This window comes from Oncorhynchus keta, chromosome 21, assembly GCF_023373465.1.
Source record: "Oncorhynchus keta strain PuntledgeMale-10-30-2019 chromosome 21, Oket_V2, whole genome shotgun sequence".
Classification (NCBI taxonomy): Eukaryota; Metazoa; Chordata; class Actinopteri; order Salmoniformes; family Salmonidae; genus Oncorhynchus; species Oncorhynchus keta.
The window spans coordinates 39200971-39222900 of NC_068441.1; the positions used below are offsets into that span (position 1 = coordinate 39200971).

At 43.2% G+C, this 21930-nt stretch overlaps 1 long non-coding RNA gene across 1 annotated transcript; it reads right to left on the bottom strand.

Moving 5' to 3' along the window:
* Window positions 1-12858: 12858 nt before the first annotated feature.
* LOC118399809 (uncharacterized) lies at window positions 12859-21506 on the bottom strand. Its single transcript, XR_004828916.2, has 4 exons — window positions 21487-21506; window positions 14523-14661; window positions 14311-14405; window positions 12859-13086 (listed from the first exon to the last, which is right to left on the bottom strand). It is a non-coding gene; the product is annotated as an uncharacterized LOC118399809 (long non-coding RNA).
* Window positions 21507-21930: the final 424 nt, after the last annotated feature.

Consider the following 21930-nt stretch of genomic DNA (forward strand, 5'->3'; position numbering starts at 1 on the left):
GGATGCAGCGCAGGTCCTAATCCAGGCACTTGTCATCTCCCCTCTGGGCTACTGCAACTAGTTGTTGACTGGGCTCCCTGCTTGTGCCAACAAACACTTGCAACTTATTCAGAACACAGCCCGGCTGGTGTTCTCCCATATCACACCATGTCAACCGGCTCCTCCTCACACTCCACTGGCTTCCAGTCTAAGCTCGCATCCACTTCAAGACCAGGGTGCTTGCTTATGGAGCAGCAAGGGGAACTGCCCCCTCCCTACGGGAACTGCCCCTCCCTGCCTTGAGGCTATGCTCAAACACTACACCCTAATCCAAGCACTCCATTCTGCCACCTCTGGTATCTTGGCCATCTCACCCCTATGGAGATCAGCTCCCACTCGGCCCAGTCAAAGGTCTTCTCTTCCCTGGCACCCCAATGGTGGACTGAGCTTCACCCAGAAGCTAGGACAGCAGACTAGAGGCCTTCGCGGGTCCAAAAGGTTGGACCCATTCTGAAATGGACCTGGGGCTTTCCCATCCAGACCCAATATGCATTAATATATTTTTTTAAATATAGAGGTCTGTTCCGAATGGATCGTTCCGTATTGACCTGGTCGGATCCAGACCCTGTCCGATTCGATGTAAGTGAGGGAAGCAGCAGAAAATTCGATTTTTAAGCTACTTTATTACCTGCCATAGCTAGGTTATTTATCATCGTACCTGTATTGACTGCATCAAACCGGGAGAAGCTAGTTAAGCTAGCTAGGCTAATTGAGGCAGCATGCACTTTCTCGCCGTGCAATGTTACATACACCAAAGCCCCTTTCAGGATATAAAGTGCAGCCTAGCTGTTGGCTCTTGGTCATTGTAGCCTATCCTTCTCCTTTAACTTTTAATCCATCATTTTAATTCCATCTCCATTGATTCCGATGATAGATATCTCCTAACTTTGCCACTGGAGCCTATTGCCAATTTGATTACTTATGATTGGCCAACAACAAGCTACACATGTCACTCTTGTGAAAAGCAAAGAGCAGCAGTATACAGCGCATTTGGAAAGTATTCAGACCACTTGACTTTTTTTCACATTTTGTTATGTTACAGCCTTATTCTAAAATGTATTAACTAGTTTTTTTCCTCATCAATCAACACACAATACCCCATAATGAGAAAACAAATACATTTTTTTTTAGACTTTTGCAAATGTATAAAAAATAAAACACTTAAAAATCATATTTACAGAAGTATTCAGACCCTTTACTCAGTACTTTGTTGAAGCACCTTTGGCAATGATTGCAGTCTCAAGTCTTCTTGGGTATGATGCTACAAGCTTGGTACACATGTATTTGGGAAGATTCTCCCATTCTTCACTGCAGATCCTCTCACGCTCTGTCAGGTTGGATGGGAAGCGTCGCTGCACATCTTTCCAGATATGTTGGATTAGGTTCATGTCCGGGGTCTGGCTGGGCCACTCAAGGACATTCAGAGACTTGATCCAATGCCACTTCTGCATTATCTTGGCTGTGTACTTCGGATTGTTGGAAGTTGAACCTTTGCCCCAGTCTGAGGTCCTGAGCGCTCTGGAGAAGGTTTTCATCAATGACCTCTCTGTACTTTGCTCTGTTCATCTTTCCCTTGATCCTGACTAGTCTCCCAGTCTCTGAGTGACACTTGGCATTGTTTTTCCACGACTGTATAGCAGTCTTTTGTCTTTGTCTTGTCGTGTCCCGTGTGTATATCTTTTTAAAATATTTCTCTTAACCCCAACTTCAACATACTCTCCTGCAACCTGTCTCACCCAATGTGGTATGGATCGGCAATTTTCTTTACTTTAGAACCGGAACCCCCAACAGAAGCTAGCCAGCTAACTAGCTACTACCTAGTAGTCAGCTAGCCACTGCTAGCGGTCATCAGCTAACCTTTAGACCGGACAATTCCTGCCATTCTGCTCAGCGTGATTCAACCCAGAGCTTACCGGACTCAATTTTCTCCATATTACCGGATTCCTACCGCAAGTTCTGAACCTCTTCACCTGGATCATCGCAGCTAAGCGAGCTGCTATTCGATTAGCTTCTCCTGGCTAACATCTCTATCCCGAAGCAAGCACCAATTAGCCTGGGGCTAGCCTATACCAGGCCCATCTCCCGGCTAGCTGAAGAGGTCCATCAGCCACTCCTTGGGCTACAATACCTATTTTGCCAATTGGCCTGGACCCATTTTATTGACGTTATGGAGCCCCGACGATCCCTCACGAATGGACTACCGACGTAATCGGCCCGAGTTTTTTTTTCAACAGACTCCATTGTTGCGACGTCCCCTGAATGCCCATCTGCTAGCCGCGGCCCGCTAGCTGTCTAGAGCATACCGGACTGTTAGCTGAAGTGGTCTATCAGTCAATTTCTTGGGCTACTAAATGTATTTTTCCAATTGGCCTGGATCCTTTTACGACACGGACCCCTGCTAATCCATCACGACTGGTCTGCCAATGTAATCACACAAGGGGGCTACAACAGTCTTCTTCTGTCGCGACGTCCCTCTAAGGCCTTTCTGCTAGCCTGCTAACCCCGCCCCGCTAGCTGTCTGAATTGCCGTGTCTCCAGCCCATCCAGCTACTCATTGGACCCTATGATCACTCAGCGACACATGCCTCTCCCTAATGCCCACAACTCCAGTGTTTAGCAGCTAAATTGTAATTGATTCACCAAAATTGCCTTTTTATTGCCATACCTCCCTTGTCTTACCTTATTTGCACACACTGTATATAGACTTTTCTCTATTGTGTTATTGACTGTGTTTGTTTATTCCATGTGTAAATCTGTGTTGTTGTTTGTGTCGCACTGCTTTGCTTTATCTTGGCCAGGTCGCAGTTGTAAATGAGAACTTGTTCTCAACAAGCCTACCTGGATAAATACAGTTGAAATTAGAAATACAAAATTCAGGCCGAAGAGTTCAATCTTGGTTTCAGCAAACCAGAGAATCTTGTTTCTCATGGTCTGAGAGTCGTTTAGGTGCCTTTTGGAAAACTCCAAGCTAGCTGTCATGTGCCTTTTACTGAGGAATGGCTTCCGTCTGGCCACTCTACCATAAAGGCCTGATTGGTGGAGTGCTGAAGAGATGGCTGTCCTTCTAGAAGGTACTCCCATCCACAATGAAGAACTCTGGGGCTCTGTCAGAGTGACCATCGGGATCTTGGTCACCTCCCTGACCAAAGCAAAGGGTCTGCATACTTATGTAAATAAGATATTTCTATTTTTTTATTTGCAAAAATGTCTAAAAACCAGTTTAAATCCATTTTAGAATAGGGCTGTAATGTAACAAAATGTGTAAAAAGTCTGAATACTTTCAGAATGCACTGTAAATCATACAATTTCTCTCCCCTTCTCTCTCTACTGCAGCAGTCGCATTTGGATCTGTGTGGGTCATTCAAGACAAATCAGTTAAAATGACACATACCCGAAACAATCATATCAGACCCGGCCCAGACCCGATATATTATTTATAATTCTGGATCTGGCCTTCCAAGTGGCACAGCAGTCTAAGGTACTGCATGGCAGTGCAGAGGCCTCAATACAGATCCGCGTTCGATCCTGGGCTGTGTCGCAGCCACCCGTGACCGGGAGACACACGAGGCTGCATGCAATTGGCCCAGTGTCGTTTGGGTTAGGGGAGGGTTTGGCAGGTTGGGATGTCCTTGTCCCATCGCACTCTAGCGACTCCTTGTGGCGGGCCGGGCTCATGCAAGCTGACTTCATTCGACTAGCTGTACTGTGTTTCCTCCAACACGTTGGTACAACTGGCTTCCGGGTTAAGTAAGCAGTGTCAAGAAACAGTGCGGCTTGGCAGGCTCCTGTTTCGAAGGACACATGGCTCTCGATTTTCCTCTCTCTCATGTACGGACGGGAGTTGCACCGCTGGGACAAGATTAGAACTACCAAATGGATATCACGAAATTGGGGAGAAAAAGGGGTAAATAGTTCCCGTATCATTTTTTTTTTATATCACTTGATCTGGAAGCCGGATTAACAACATGAATTGGTGCATGAGGCAGAACTAATTCAGTGTGACTATCCCCTTTTCTCAGCAGAGAGCAGAGGGACGGTGAGTCAGGTGAGAAGCAGGCTCACCACTGCTCTCTCCCTCCCCTCAGGCTGACTATCAGATGCAGGACATCAGTCCAGTAAAATAAAATAAAAGCAAATGATTATGCTCACTCAGTTGTGCCTCACAAGTAAGACAACAAATGATCTATTACCAGTGTGATAATATACCTAACATGTTTAAATATCATTTCAAAATGGTCAGAGAAAAATGACATTGGCATGGCAATTCAAGCATAGCCATTTTTCTGAGCAGTTGATCTTGGCTTGCATTTTGACTTAGAAAGTGATCTTGATGTAATAGTAAAACCAAATGACCTGGATTGCAGTTGAGATTACATTAAAATTAAATAGTGCAAGTGTTCAATACCGTTCATTCTGCAATGATTATTACAGAAATTGTGAAGATCTACACAGCCCTGTGATAACCTATACATGCTATCATGATATATGCACACCTTATATCAAAATGTGGCCATGGATGTGTTGCTCATTTTAAGGTTGAATATTACTTTTGGCCATTTGCTTTATTACAAATGAATTGTGTTTCATTGACAACGCAACCAAATATCAGCATTTTCTGCTTCCATCTGAGCCACTGCCTTAATCCTATTATTTGACTTTTATTTTGGGTTGAGTTGGAGATGTTAATCCAACATATAATTTGTTAATTTAATAGGCTCTGTATTATATTTGAAAAGTGATGTTGAATTGTGTGTGGTTGTCAACGCAACCAAATATCAACATTTGAAGGAGATGTATCTTCTGCTCGGATAGCTCCTCTGTCACTGATGTATCTGGCTTTAATTCCAGTTTTTCTACAAATTAATTTTTCATATTGGATTCTCGTCTCCATCTCAAGCAAAAATCTCAACCAAAAGTTAATGAATAGGACTAAATCAGATCAAACTTTAAATGCACTTCAAATAAAGTGTGATTTGATTTAGTCCTATTCAATAACTTCGATTTTAGATTAAGATGGAGACGTGAATCCAACATTAAAGCTCTACCATGCACCTGTCTGGATGAAAGCATCTTCTCCTCTTCAACCTCCCGACCAAACAAGAAGCAGGTGTGACACCTACTCCCGTTGCGTGCTGCACTGCTGTTTGGCTCCCCACACTGTGGTCTGCTCCCCGTCTGGCCTGTTTCCCCCCGCCACTGCCCTCCCTGTCCCCTCAAGCACACAAACACACACACATCTGGATGGTAGCTGGCGGTATCAGAGGAAGGCCCAAAAATGTGTCATAGACTCCAGTCACTCAGGTCATAGATTGGTCTCTCTGATACCACACGGCAAGCAGTACCGGAGCTCCAAGTCTAGGTCTAAAAGGCTCCTGAACAGCTTCTACCCCCAAGCCATAAGACTGCTGAACAATTAATCAAATGGCCACCCAGACTACTATGGCTGCCTATAGACATAGATTAGGAATCACTGGCCACTTTTAGAAATGGATCACTAGCCACTGTAATAATGTTCTGTATCTAGCATTACTCATCTCATATGTATAAACCGCACTCCATACTATTCTATGGTATTGCATCACCTATTTCATATGCACATACTGTGTTGTATTCTAGACTACACCACTGACTGTTAAACAGCCATTTCCAGCACATCAGAGACTGCTGCCTATAGACATATATCAGGAATCTCTGGCCACTTAAGGAAATGAAACACTAGCAACTTGAATAATGTGTCCGTATCTTGCATTACTCATCCCATATGTGTAAACTGTACTCTATACTATTCTACGGTATCTTAGTCCAATGACACTCTGACATACAGTATATGTATATATATTCTTAATCCATTCCTTACATAGATTTACGTGTATTTTGGGTATTTGTTGTGAAACTGTTAGATATCACTTGTTAGATATTACTGCACTGTCGGAGCTAAAAGCGCAAGCATTTCGCTACACCCACAATAACATCTGCTAAACACGTGTATGTGACCAATAAAATTAGATTTTATTTGATTTATTTTCAACCAGCACCAATCAATAAATAACACTGATAAAAAAAATCGGAATTTTACAGTGTTAGTTTTATCAGCTGCTGTACATTTTGATAAAAGACACAAGACAAAGGGAATTTTGACTGAAATTTTGACTGGGCCTTTAAAATAAAATTGGATAAATAATGAATACATCAGACAAGCTCTGACAATCAACAACCAAGTGTCTGGATTTAGTACAGAGCCATGGCAGAATATTATATATGTCATACATTGGCTAGGTAGGAGAAGGTCTTCTGACCTCATTGAGACATCCTGATTAAATAAACTACAGTATATTACAGACAAATGCTCAAATGGAAGGAAATTGGCCCAATGTCTTCAGACCAAAAGCTCACACTCCATTGTGTTAGGAAAAAAAACTTTGTCCTGATAATCAATTGCTTCACAGTAGATGGAGTTCAGTGCAATCAAAGTCAAACACCCGGAGGACTTGTTCTTGACAATGAAATACTGTCATAACTATAACAACATTAATGGTGAAAATACTTGAGATATTCTATTGACAGCCTCATTAAGAATTCAGCCAGCCCCTGAAGATGCAGTTGCACTCTTTGCCAGTCCAGGCAACATACTTGTGGTGAATTGGCAGGAGTACTTTAAAGACCCTAGAGAGCTGGTGAGAGTAGGTGTGTGTGTGTGTGTGTGTGTGTGTGTGTGTGTGTGTGTGTGTGTGTGTGTGTGTGTGTGTGTGTGTGTGTGTGTGTGTGTGTGTGTGTGTGTGTGTGTGTGTGTGTGTGTGTGTGTGTGTGTGTGTGTGTGTGTGTGCATGCAGAAGGTAGAGAGAAAGAGATAGTGGATGTGAGGAAGAAAGGGTTGATATATATCGATATGCAGAATGTGATTAGGGCTGGCCTTAGACTCATTAAGCTGGCCTTAGAAGAATGCATATTGCTTGGAAGATGAGTTTGGGCTTTCGAGTCCCAGTTTACATTATACCTCTTGTGATAACAGGTATTTTACTTCACACTGACTCATCCGATGTGTTATGATGAGCTAATTACATTTGACCCAATTAATTTGAGATTAGTGCACACAACTCGGACTTGCATGTAATTCACTCATTGACGTTATGGGAGAAAGTGTGTTAAGTGCAGTGATCTCATGTCAGAGTACTGCTCTTTGAGCCTTACCAAGTATTCCTCTGTAGCTCAGTTGGTAAAGCATGGCTGTTGCAACACCCGACTAGTGGGATCAAGTCCCAGGGCCACCTATACATAAGAAATGTATGCATGCATACATATAAGTCGCTTTGGAAAAAAGCTTCTGCTAAATGGAATATGCAAATATTATGTGATTTTTTATAAAGAACATACTGCCGTGCTATAGAACTGACTAAAGTCTATATATTTACGTTTCACTGTTAGAAAAATTAAAAATATGATTATTACTAATATGAAAGTTGGTATAATTGACAAGATTTGACCTATAGTTGAGGTATTTGGTTAAGTTATGTCAGGTGGAACCATAAGGGATCCCATTACCACTTAAGCTATGTCAGAGATGCATTAAACAAGGTTTAACCTCACACACATTTTGCAATCTATAGAAAACATTTACAAGAGTGAAAGACTTTCTATGACAAGACTTTTAAACAAATCTATAACCAGGTAACGAAGCTGACGTGATAAATATGGTGATGACATAAATTACTTACAGTAGCAGTCAAAGGTTTGGACACACCTACTCAGTAAAGGGTTTTCTTTATGTTTACTATGTTCTACATTGTAGAATAATAGTGAAGGCATCAAAACTGTAAACAATACATATGGAATCATGTAGTAACCAAAAAGTGTTAAACTTGTAGATTCTTCAAAGTAACCACCCTTTGCCTTGATGACAGCTTTGCACACTCGTGACATTCTGTCAACCAGCTTCATGAGGTAGTCACTTGGAATGCATTTCAATTAACAGGTGTGGGTTGTTAAAAGTTAATTTGTGGAATTTATTTCCCTTCTTAATGCTTTTGAGTCAATCGGTTGTGTTGTGACAAGGTATGGGTGGTATACAGAAGATAGCCCTATTTGATAAAAGACTCAAATAAGCAAAAAGAAACAACAGTCCATCATTACTTTAAGACATGAAGGTCAGTCAATACGAAACATTTCAAGAACTTTGAAAGTTTCTTCAAGTACAGTCGCAAAAACCATCAAGCACTATGATGAAACTGGCTCTCATGTAGACCACCACGGGAAAGGAAGACCCAGAATTACCTCTTCTGCAGAGGATAAGTTCATTAGAGTTAACAGCCTCAGAAATTGCAGCCCAAATAAATGCTTCACAGAGTTCAGGTAACAGACACATCTCAACATCAACTCTTCAGAGGAGAACATGTGAATCTGGACTTTTTTCCTGCAAAGAAAACACTACTGAAGGACACCAATAATAAGAAGATACTTGCTTGGGCCAAGAAACACGAGCAATGGACATTAGACCGGTGGAAATATGTATTTTGGTCTGATGAGTTAAAATGTGATATTTTTGGTTCCAACCGCTGTGTCTTTGAGAGACGCAGAGTATGGATGATCTCTGCATGTGTGGTTCCCACCGTGAAGCATGGTGGAGGAGGTGTGATAGTGTGGGGCACTTTGCTGGTGACACTGTCAGTGATTTATTTAGAATTCAAGGTACACTTAACCAGCATGGATACCACAGCATTCTGCAGCGATAAACCATCCCATCTGGTTTGCGTTTAGTGGGACTATCATTTTTTTTTTCAACAGGACAATGACCCAGAATGCACCTCCATGCTGTGTAAGGGCTATTTGACCAAGAAGGAGAGTGATGGAGGGCTGCATCAGATGACATGGCCTCCACAATCCCCTGACCTCAACCCAATTGAGATGGTTTGGGATGAGTTAGTCCGCAGAGGAAAGCATTCCTGGTGAATCTGGTTGACAGAATGCCACGAGTGTGCAAAGCTGTCATCTAGGCAACGTGTGGCTACTTTGAACAATCTAAAATCTAAATTATGTTTGGTTACTACTACTACATTTGGTTACTACATGATTCCATATCTGTTATTTTATAGCTTTGATGTCTTCACTATTATTCTACAATGTAGAAAATAGTACAAATAAAGAAAAATCCTTGAATGAGTAGGTGTCCAAACTTTTGACTGGTACTGTATATGCTGCCAAAGTTGTGGCAGCTCAATTTCATCCTTACAACTTTTTATCTGCTGCTTTGAAAAAAATATCCTTTGAGATTGAGTTATGAAAAATCTTAATGACTGCTGGCGTAGCTCTGGCAAAAAAATCTTGTGAAGGTGTCACCTCTGTAATCCAACTTCTATATGTGTGGGAAGACAGAGAAAATAATGACAAGTTATGTCAGAAAGACATGTCAAAGGAATCAACGTCAGAATGCTGATTAAAGTTCTCATGAACATGTCAAATGGACAAAAGTGTCAGAAGGTAATATGCAGCCAAAGTATACCCATATGTACTGGCCCTCATTAAAAAGTTAGTAATTCTTATATTAATGTTAGAGTTTCATGCCTGGGGTTGAGTGGCTTTTGTCAACAACAAATATACATGCTCAAAACCATTATTATTAAGCAATAATACAATTTCCCCTAGTGTCATTACTAGACAGATACAAAAACAACTTAATGTAAAGTGTTATATTTGTTTTTAGTATCCACCAACTCGATGGCTAGCTCATGGAGCGTAGGAGACCAGGTTTTCAAACCACTAGCTCATATCAGGTATACCTCAAAATAAAATACTTGCATTTGCAGTGCATATCAAAGAAACAAACGTACACAATGCTAAACATATATATATTTTAATTTAGTTTCATGCCATTTTCTTTTCAATTTCAGGTAAAACTGCCATCCAATCTAACCAGCTGATGTTCAAACTAACCAGCTGCTGTCCAATCTAACCAGCTGCTGTCCAATCTAACCAGCTAATGTGTTTGCATAGTATAGCATACAACTGTGTTTCTGTCCTCATTATAAAATATTATTATAGCAGTAGAGAAGATTTTTGTAACCCTTTGACCAGTCTTTATTTGCCTTCAATCCCGAAATTATTCTCTTCATCACTCTCTACAACTCTGCAGCTCCAATAATGTCAATCAATCACATTTGGCTGAGCTGGAGGACTGACAGCACCAGAACCAGGGTGCTAGGTTCATAAAGAGTAGGGAGAGGAAACGGAGTGATTCTGTCACGGTCGTCGTGGTAATCATACTCGGACCAAGGCACGTAGAGTTCCACATGTTTATTAAATGAAACTCACAATAACGAGGAATAAAAACAATAAAGAGCAATAAAAACAATAAAGAGCAACGAAATGTGACGTTCTGTAGAGTTCACAGGCATCAAAACAAAAACAAGATCCCACAAAAACCCAGTGGGAAAAGGCTGCCTAAATATGATCCCCAATCAGAGACAACGATAGATAGCTGTCTCTGATTGGGAACCATATCATGCCAACTTAGAAATACAAAAACTAGAGTACCCACCAAAGTCACACCCCAACCTAACCAACTTAGAGAATTAAAGGCTCTCTAAGGTCAGGGCGTGACAGATTCGTTGCTTTGGCGAAATTGAGATGAGGTGTGTGGCATATGGTGATGGATTCTGGGATGGAAACATTAGCAAAGTGCTTTGACCTCTACAGACCTTGCTGTCACCACACAAACAAATGAGGCAACGTGTTTCAATCGTAGAGGATGGGAAAGGTTTCCTCTTGACTTTAAACTCACTGTTTTGCCCACCGACTGATTTCCATTGCACTTTCGTGGTTTGTTTACAGCATCAGTCCAGGGTAGGAAACCAGTTGAAAAGGTAGTTGTAGTTGAGATGCACTCATTTGGTTTGGGCCCAGTTACACTGTCACGTTCTGACCTTAGTTCTTTTGTTATGTCTTTGTTTTAGTATGGTCAGGGCGTGAGTTGGGTGGGTAGTCTATGTTCTTTTTCTATGTTGTGGTTTTGTGTTTGGCCTGGTACGGTTCTCAATCAGAGGCAGGTGTCGTTCGTTGTCTCTGATTGAGAATCATACTTAGGTAGCCTTTTCCCACCGGTGTGGGTGATTATTTTCTGTTGAGTGTTTGTATCTGCACCAGAAAGAACTGTTTCGGTTTCATTTGTTCACTTTGTTGTTTTTGTTCAGTGTTATATTCCTTTATTAAAAATATGGACACTTACCACGCTGCACATTGGTCCTCACCTTCTTCCACCGCCAACGACCGTTATATACACCTTGTGATAAACTCTGGTGAATTGCAACTTGCACATGACATGGCTAAACCTCACTCTGACCCTAATCTAAACTGTAACCGCTGCGGGGTTGAGCTTGTGATGTGCATGGGCGACATACTTACACCCTGCATGTTTTATATTGCTCTGTCTCCCTGCACCTCAGGCAAAGGTCAGACAGCATTCTCCTGTGTAATGACATGTACCTCACCTTGGTCGCTGGCAAAATCACTATACCGGAAAATGAGCAGCTTGATGGTTTATACGTAGTTTTACCCCACGAGTAGTGAGTATAAGAGTATCCCTGCACATTATACATTTGGTACTATTACTGATTGACCATGTATATAAACTCAGCAAAAAAAGAAACGGCCTCACTGTCAACTGCGTTTATTTTCAGCAAACTTAACATGTGTAAATATTTGTATGAACATAAGATTCAACAACTGAGCCATAAACTGAACAAGTTCTACAGACATGTGACTAACAGAAATTTAATAATGTGTCCCTGAACAAGGGGGGGTTCTAAATCAAAAGTAACAGTCAGTATCTGGTGTGGTCACCAGCTGCATTAAGTACTGCAGGACATTTCCTCCTCATGGACTGGACCAGATTTGCCAGTTCTTGCTGTGAGATGTTACCCCACTCTACCACCTGCAAGTTCCCGGACATTTCTGGGGGGAATGGCCCTAGCCCTCACCCTCTGATCCTGCTCCAGAGTACAGGCCTCGGTGTAACGCTTCCTTGACAACTCCGATTCCTTCGATAAACGGATTCCGGACCCCTGGTGAGACAAAACCGCGACTTGCCGGTGATGTCGATAAACGTGATTCCGACCATGACCCCTGGTGAGACAAAACCGCGACTTGCCCCGGTGATGTCTGGTGAGCCTCACACAGGACCTGCACTTGTCATCTCCCGTCTTGACAGGCCTACAAGCCCTCAGTCCAGCCTCTCTCAGCCTATTCCGTACAAGACCATGGTGCTCGCCTACAGTCTGAGCACTGATGGAGGGGCCTCCCTTGTGTTCGTCAAAACTCCTGGTGTAACAAACTCCCTCACGACGGCAGTTGTTGTTGCCATCCTTTACCTGTCTGGTTGTCGCAGGTGTGATGTTAAATGACTTAAATGTAATGTAATGTACCGATCCTGTGCAGGTGTTGTTACACGTGGTCTGCCACTGCGAGGATGATCAGCAGTCTGTCATGTCTCACAGTACAGACATTGCAATTTATTGCCCTGGCCACATCTGCAGTCCTCATGTCTCCTTGCAGCATGCCTAAGGCACGTTCACGCAGATGAGCAAGGACCCTGGGCATCTTTCTTTTAATGTTGTTCAGAGTCAGTAGAAAGGCCTCTTTAGTGTTCTACGTTTTCATAAATGTGACATTAATTGCCTACCTTTTGTAAGCTGTTAGTGTCTTACTGACCTTTCCACAGGTGCATTATTTTTTTATGGTTCATTGAACATGTATGGGAAACAGTGTTTAAACCCTTTACAGTGAAGATCTGTAAAGTTTTGGATTTTTACTAATTATCTTTGAACGACAGGGTCCTGAAATCAGTTATGGATCCAACAGGATGCAAACATAGGCCAATTTTTTTATTAAAATGTATTTGATTTATTTGCCAGAAAATAAAAGTTGCACACCCTCAATTCCCCTGCCTGCCCTGTTTGTTATAGACGATGGATGCGATGAATGCAGATTGGGTCATCAGGGGTGGTCCCTTTCAGTCCAGACCCAACCTGGTGTTAGTGTTGGTCTGTGATCCACTCCAAACTGTAAATGCATACATCATGAATACAAATTGTGTCAATATTGCAAGAAAATATTGTCATTTCACATAACCATACCACAACTACTCTACCTGCTTCATTCATGATGGGAAAATTAACTGGAACAAGCTAGCTAGCTAGCTAAGTTAGTTAGCTAACCAACCATCTTATATTAACCCATAATACAGAACACAGCTAAACGTTTTAAAACATTAGCTGTCACCTTGAGGCTTGAAAAGGGGTAAAAGCATTGTTATTTGTTAGCTAGCTAGGCTACCAGTTAGCTTTTAACATTGCTCTCCTTTCAAGCATAGCTAGATAGCTAGTCCTACTAGCTGCTGGAAAAATTAGCTAACTTTCTGGATTCTAGTTACTAAGATAAATAAAACATCTCAAATTAGCTGCTCATTTTAGCATTTACTTATTTGACAGTTTCTGAACAGCTTTTCACTTCTTTGCTTCTTGTTACTAGGCTACCAGTTAGTGCTTTTAGCTAGCGGTTTGAGCATAACTTTATCCAGAGGAAATTCAGAAATTATAGCTTGCGTCTGAAATAATATGGTTTTTATATTTGTCAAATTTGAGCATGTCCTCAAAACTCAGATAAACATCAGAAATTGTCCTTATTTAGCATATCAAATTGCACATCAAGATCCTGATATGGACCTCAGAGAGCATATACTGTACATTGAATGTGTTGAGAAAATATTCTATGTAGGCCTACTGTCAGTTGTAATCATAGAGAAAATAAGACATCCCAAGGTAGACCTATTTGGACATCTAATGAGTCAATATCCGGCCATACCATGTATGATATCGTGAGGGAATCCAAAAGTGATTTGTGCATGAAAGAAATATGGATTTGTCAAATTATGGAGCATGTGCTGAAATCTCATCCGTATTTTCATTATATCAAAAAGCATGTCAAGATCCAGAGATGGACATCAGCCAAGAGAAGCATCTGGAATCAATATAGCTTCATATCTTGAATGTGCTGAGAAAACACAGATATGCAATGTACACAGTCAGGATTTGTCAACATGGAGATAATAGGATGTCACCAGTGGAAGCTTTAGGAGGATGGGTAGACCCACGGTATAGGCGCGGAACCCACTTAGACGTCAAAGTGCGTTTCATAAATTGTGAAATAATTATTTTAACCTAAAGTATTTAATAAAGACATTTATTGTACAATATTATGGGGAATGGGAATTAAAGGGCTACTTACAGTGTTAGGAAGGGATCACAGCTGGGATTGAATGAGGGTATGAGGCATGATTTGACGTGTTCAGAGGCTTGACTTCAGTGCAGAACAGGATTTGACTGGGAAGACCAAAAAAATGAGTAATGAGTAAAATCATTGATGTGTAATAATGTGTTTGTGTACGTGATTGACTTTACTACATACAGTAATAAAATAAAATTGATAGGGGTTCTCACGGTGCTTGGAGAGGAAACATTCAATTTGCCAGTGGATGAGAGGGCACATGAAACATGACTTCAGTTCATGCCAGGAGAGAGTTGACAGTAGTAGTGGAGTGAAGCTGTCATCACCTCTTATTCAAGGAACAGAAGGGGACTGGAAATACAAATAGCAGGTACATTCCATTACTACTGCGCCATCGTAGGTTTGATCAACAAGTTTCTCCATGAAGTTAAACAGACTCCGCATCTTGCACACTGTGCCACCAAGGACTGAGGACTCTCGTTCTCCGTGGCCAACGCAAGTCTAACATTTAAGCATGTTAAACCTCGCAAGGCTGCAGGCCCAGACGGCATCCTTTGGCGCGTCCTCAGAGCATGCAAAGTGTTTATGGACATATTCAATCTCTGCCTATCCCAGTCTGCTGTCCCCACATGCTTCAAGATTTCCATCATTGTTCCTGTACAGAAGAAAGCAAAGGTAACTGAACTAAATGACTATCTCCCCGTAGCACTCACTTCTGGCATAATGAAGTGCTTTGAGAGGTTAGTTAACCTCTTGAAGCTAGGGGGCACTATTTTTATGTTTGGAAAAATAACGTTCCCAAAGTAAATGGCCTATTTCTCAGGAACAGATGCTAGAATATGCATATATTTTCCAGATTAGGATAGAAAACTCTAAAGTTTCCAAAACTGTCAAAATATTGTCTGTGAGTATAACATAACTGATATTGCAGGCTTTTTTCTTTACATAGTTGAATGTGCTGACAACAAAATCACACAAAAAATGATCAATGGAAATCAAATGTATCAACCCATGGAGGTCTGGATTTAGAGTCACACTTCAAATTAAAGTGGAAAACCACACTAAAGGCTGATCCAACTTTGATGTAATGTCCTTAAAACAAGTCAAAATGAGGCTCAGTCATGTGTGTGGCCTCCACGTGCCTAAATGACCTCCCTACAACGCCTGGGCATGCTCCTGATGAGGTGGCGGATGGTCTCCTGAGGGATTTCCTCCCAGACCTGGACTAAAGCATCCGCCAACTCCTGGACAGTGTGTGGTGCAACGTGGCGTTGGTGGATGGAGCGAGACATGATGTCCCAGATGTGTTCAATTGGATTCAGATCTGGGGAACGGGCGGGCCAGTCCATAGCATCAATGCCTTCCTCTTGCAGGAACTGCTGACACATGACGTCTAGCATTGTCTTGAATTAGGAGGAACCCAGGGCCAACCGCACCAGCATATGGTCTTACAAGAGGTCTGAGGATCTCATCTCGGAACCTAATGGCAGTCAGGCTACCTCTGGCGAGCACATGGAGGGCTGTGCGGCCCCCCAAAGAAATGCCACCCCACGACTGACCCACCGCCAAACCGGTCATGCTGGAGGATGTTGCAGGCAGCAGAACGTTCTCCACGGCGTCTCCAGACTGTCACGTCTGTCACATGTGCTCAGTGTGAACCTGTTTCATCTGTGAAGAGCACAGGGCGCCAGTGGCGAATTTGCCAATCTTGGTGTTCTCTGGCAAATGCCAAACGTCCTGCACGTCTCCTGATGTACTGGCCTGTCTCCTGGTAGTGCCTCCATGCTCTGGACACTATGCTGACAGACACAGCAAACCTTCTTGCCACAGCTCACATTGATGTCCCATCCTGGATAAGCTGCACTACCTGAGCCACTTGTGTGGGTTGTAGACTCTACCACTAGAGTGACAGCACCGCCAGCATTCAAAAGTGACCAAAACATCAGCCAGGAAGCATAGGAACTGAGAAGTGGTCTGTGGTTATCACCTGAAGAACCACTCCTTTATTGGGGGTGTCTTGCTAATTGCCTATAATTTCCACCTGCTGTCTATTCCATTAGCACAACAGCATGTGAAATGTATTGTCAATCAGTGTTGCTTCCTAAGTGGACAGTTTGATTTCACAGAAGTGTGATTGACTTGGGAGTTACATTGTGTTGTTTAAGTGTTCCCTTTATTTTTTTTGAGCAGTGTATATTTTAAAAACAACCTGCGGAATGATTATAAAAAAACATTTGACATGTTTCTGTGGACATTATGGAGACTATTTGGAATTTCCGTCTGCGTTCTCGTGACCGCTCTTTTCTGTGGATTTCTGAACATAACGCAACAAACAAAACGGAGGTATTTTGGGTATAAAACTCATCTTTATGGAACAAAAGGAACATTTGTTGTGTAACTGGGAGTCTCGTGAGTGAAAACATCCGAAGAGCAAAGGTAAAGGGTTCATTTGATTGCTTTTCTGATTTTCATGACCAAGCTTCCTGATGCTAAGTGTACATAATGCTATGCTAGGCTATCGATAAATTTACAACTGCTTTGAAAGCATAATTTCAAAATCTGAGACCGGTGGATTAACAAAAAGCTGTGTTTTGCAATATTGCACTTCTGATTTCATGAATATTAATATTTTTTTTGTAATATTATTTGACTGTGGCGCTATGCTATTCAGCGGTTGCTGACGAAAATGATCCCGCGACAGAGATGGGTAGCATCAAGAATTTAAGGATCATATCACCTCCACCTTACCTGACACCCTAGACCACTCAATTGTCTTACCGCCCAAATAGAGCCACAGACAATGCGATCGACATTGCACTGAACACTGCCCTATCCCCATCTGGACAAGAGAAATACCTACGTCCGAATGCTGTTCATTGACTATAGCTCAGCCTACACCATAGTATCCTATGGGCCGCCCCCAGGTGGTGAAGGTAGGAAACAACAACTCCACTTCTCTGATCCTCAACCCGTGGGCCCTACAAGGGTTGGTGCTCAGCCCCCTCTTGTACTCCCTGTTCACCCATGACCGTGGCCACACACGCCTTCAACTCAATCATCAAATTCGCAGATGACAACAATAGTAGGCCTGATTATCAACAATGACGAGACAGCCTACAGCGAGAAGGTGAGGGCCCTTGCAGGGTGGGGCCAGGAAAATAACCTCTCACTCAATGTCAACAAAACAAAGGAGACAATCGTGAAACAACAGAGGGAGCACGTCCCTATCCACATTGACAGGACTGCAGTGGAGAAGGTGGAAAGGTTCAAGTTCCTCTGCATACACGTCACTGACAATCTGGAATGGTCCACCCACACAGACAGTGAAGTAGTGAAAAAGGCAGAACAGCGCATCTTCAACCTCAGGAGGGTGAAGAAATTTGGCTTGGCCCTTAAGACCATTAGAAACTTTTACAGATGAACAATTGACAGCAACCTGTTGGGCTGTATCACCGCTCAGTATGGCAACGGCACTGCCCACAACCGCAAGGCTCTCCAGAGGGTGGTACGGTCTGACAAACGCATCACTAGGGGCTCACTGCCTGCCCTCCAGGACACCTACACCACCCGATATCACAGGAAGGTGAAAAAGGTCATCAATATCAACCACCCGAGCCGGGGCCTGTTCACGCCGCTATCATCCAGAAGGTGAGTACAGTACAGGTGCATCAAAGCTGGGACCGAGAGACTGAAAAACAGCCTCTATCTCAAGGCCTTCAGTGTTAATTAGCCATCACTAGCCGGGTACCATTATCTTCCGGCGCCGACAGAGAAGACCTCCTCGCTTCGCGTTCCTAGGAAACTATGCAGTATTTAGTTTGTGTTATTTCTTACATTGTTACCCCAGGAAGTCTTAGGTTTTATTGCATACAGTCGGGAGGAATTATTGGATATAAGAGCAAAGTCAACTCACCAACATTACAACCAGGAATACGACTTTCCCAAAGCAGATCCTCTGTTTGGTCCACCACCCAGGACAATGGATCGGATCCCAGCTGGTGACCCAAAAACAACGGTGCCGCAGAAGGGGCAGACGGAGCGATCTTTTGGTCAGGCTCCGTAGACGGGCACATCGCGCAAGGCTATCGAGCATACTCCTTGCCAATGTCCAGTCTCTTGACAACAAGGTAGACGAAAGCTGAGCACGGGTTGCTTTTCAGAGAGACAGAGACGGTAACGTTCTTTGTTTCATGGAAACATGGCTCACTCGAGACACGCTATCGGAGTTGGTACAACTACCTGGTTTCTTTACACATCGCGCCGACAGAAACAAGCATCTCTCTGGTAAGAAGAAGGGCGGGGGTGTATGGCTTATGATTAACGAGACATGGTGTGATCGTAACAACATACTGGAAGTCAAGTCCTTTTGTTCACCTGACCTAGAATTCCTTACAATCAAATGCCGACCGCATTATCTACCAAGAGAGTTCACTTCGATCATAATCACAGTCGTGCATATTCCCCCCCAAGCAGACATCAACGGCCCTGAAGGAACTTCATTTGACTCTATGTAAACTGGAAACCATATATCCTGAGGGTGCATTTATTGCAGCTGGGGATTTTAACAAGGCTCCCTAAATTTTATCAACATATCGATTGCGCGACCCGGGCTGGCAAAACTCTGGATCATTGTTATTCTAACTTCAGTGCCACTGAAACGGACCGCTACCAAAACCTGCTACCAAAATCTTCTTCACTGCAGCCAACGTGAGTAAAACATTTAAACGTGTTAACCCTTGCAAGGCTGCAGGCCCAGACGCTATCCCCCGCCGCGTTCTCAGAGCATGTGCAGAGCATCTGGCTGGTGTGTTTACGGACATATTCAATCTATCCTTATCCCAGTCTGCTGTTCTCACATGCTTCAAGAGGGCCACCTTTGTTCCTGTTCCCAAGAAAGCTAAGGTAACTGAGCTAAATGACCATCACCCCGTAGCACTCACTTCCGTCATCATGAAGTGCTTTGAGACACTAGTCAAGGACCATATCACCTCCACCCTACCTGACACCTAGACCCACTCCAATTTGCTTACTGCCCCAATAGGGCCACAGACAATCGCACTGCCTTAACCCATCTGGGCAAGAGGAATACCTATGTAAGAATGCTGTTCATCGACTACAGCTCAGCATTTAACACCCTAGTACCCTCCAAACTCGTCATTAAGCTTGAGACCCTGGGTATCGACCTCGCTCTGTGCAACTGATTCCTGGACTTCCTGACGGGCCGCCCCCAGGTGGTGAGTGTAGTAACATCTCCACCCGCTGATCCTCAACACTGGGGCCCCACAAGGGTGCGTTCTCAGCCCTCTCCTGTTCTCCCGATTCACCCATGACTGCGTGGCCATGCACACCTCCAACTCAATTATCAAGTTTGCAGACGACACTACAGATTACCAACAACGAGACAACCTATTGTGGTGTCAGGAAAATAACCACACACTCAATGTCAACAAAACAAAGGAGATGATCGTGGACTTCAGGAAACAGCAGAGGGAGCAGCCCCCTATCCACATTGTCGTGACAGTAGTGGAGAAGGTGGGAAGTTTTAAGTTCCTTGGCATACACATCACGGACAAACTGAAATGGTCCACCTTTACAGACAGCGTGGTGAATAATATAATATATAATAATATATGCCATTTAGCTGACGCTTTTATCCAAAGCGACTTACAGTCATGTGTGCATACATTCTACGTATGGGTGGTCCCGGGAATCGAACCCACTACCCTGGCGTTACAAGCGCCATGCTCTACCAACTGAGCCACAGAAGAAGGCACAGCAGCGACTCTTCAACCTCAGGAGGCTGAAGAAATTCGGCTTGTCACCAAAAACACTCAAACCTTTACATCACCGCCTGGTACGGCAACTGCTCTGCCCACAACCGCAAGGCTCTCCAGAGGGTAGTGAGGTCTGGACAACGCAATCACCGGGAGCAAACTACCTGCCCCCGAGGACACCTACACCACCCAATGTCACAGGAAGGCCAAAAAGATAATCAAGGAAAACAACCACCCGAGCCACTGCCTGTTCACCACTATCATCCAGAAGGAGAGGTCAGTACAGCTGCATCAAAGCGGGAACCGAGAGACTGAAAAACAGCTTCTCTCTCTCTCTCTTAATTAAGGCCATCAGCCACCACTAACATTGAGGGGCCGCTGCCAACATACTGACTGAACATTTGCCACTTCAATAATGGAACATTTACATAAATGTATCACTAGCCACTTCATATAATGTTTACATACATATAAGACAAGTAATTTAGGGTATATAGTGTGTTACGTACGCCTCCATGAAGAGGGAACGCTACACCCTGCTACAACTCAACTCTCCGTAAAGTGAAAGAGGTATGGACTGTAGGTGCGAGTAAGGATGACAAAAGGCAGAGAATTTACCATTTACTAGGAATGTATTCCTTCACAGTAAAGGGGCTGGATGAAACCAAAGAAAAGAAAGTAAATCTCAAAGCCCCCTCTCCTACCTTACCTGCCTACCCACTACTTCCCTAATTTAGCACCACCTGATGCGCTAACCAAAATACAGGGGGTGGTCCGCCCAGGTCTTACCTAGTGTGCCTTGAGAGCGAATATACTACGGGTATATGTATGCCCACAGTGTAACGTCGTTCTTCGTTTGTAGAAAGAGAGTCGGACCGAAATGCAGCGTGGTAGTTACTCATGACTTCAATGAAAAAGTGACACAAGAAAATAACGAAACAAAATACAAAACGGAACGTGAAACCTAATTACAGCCTATCTGGTGAAACTACACAGAGACAGGAACAGTCACCCACGAAATACAAAGTGGAACCCAGGCTACCTAAATACGGTTCCCAATCAGAGACAACGAGAATCACCTGACTGATTGAGAACCGCCTCAGGCAGCCAAGCCTATGCAACACCCTACTCAGCCGTAATCCCAATAATACAAAAACCCCAATACGAACCACAACATATAAACCCATGTCACACCCTGGCCTGACCAAACATATAACGAAAACACAAAATACAATGACCAAGGCGTGACACACAGGCCTCTTGCCTAAGCACTCCCCCGGTGCCTTCCCCCCTGGGAACAAATTAAACAGAATATTAAACAATCCACTTCACAACAAAACTGAGAAAAAGCTAACTCAGGCCATTAAAGAAGATCTGACAAAGCAACAAACACAGAACATACCAAAGCTGCTACCAACAACAACTAACATAGTACATAGCAACGACCAACATGATATAGCCATCAACCTCCTTTCTCAGCAATGATCTATATCACAATAAATCTCTCCCCTGAGCAACAGAACCCTGGCTTTTATAGCTTCAGAAGGCATTGGAAATTGGAGACAGATGCATCCTGACGAGGGGGCTGGGTCAGCTCTCCAATTAATCGTCGACCAATCAGCTGCTGGGGGATTTCAGGAAGCCATCTGCTGAAACACACTCAAATACACAAACTACAACAGAAACTGGGGAACGTAACAACTGTACTCTATACCATCTACTGCATCTTGCCTATGCCGTTCGGCCATCACTCATTCATATGTTTTTATGTACATATTCTTATTAATTCCTTCACACTTGTGTGTATAAGGTAGTTGTTGTGAAATTGTTAGGTTAGATTACTTGT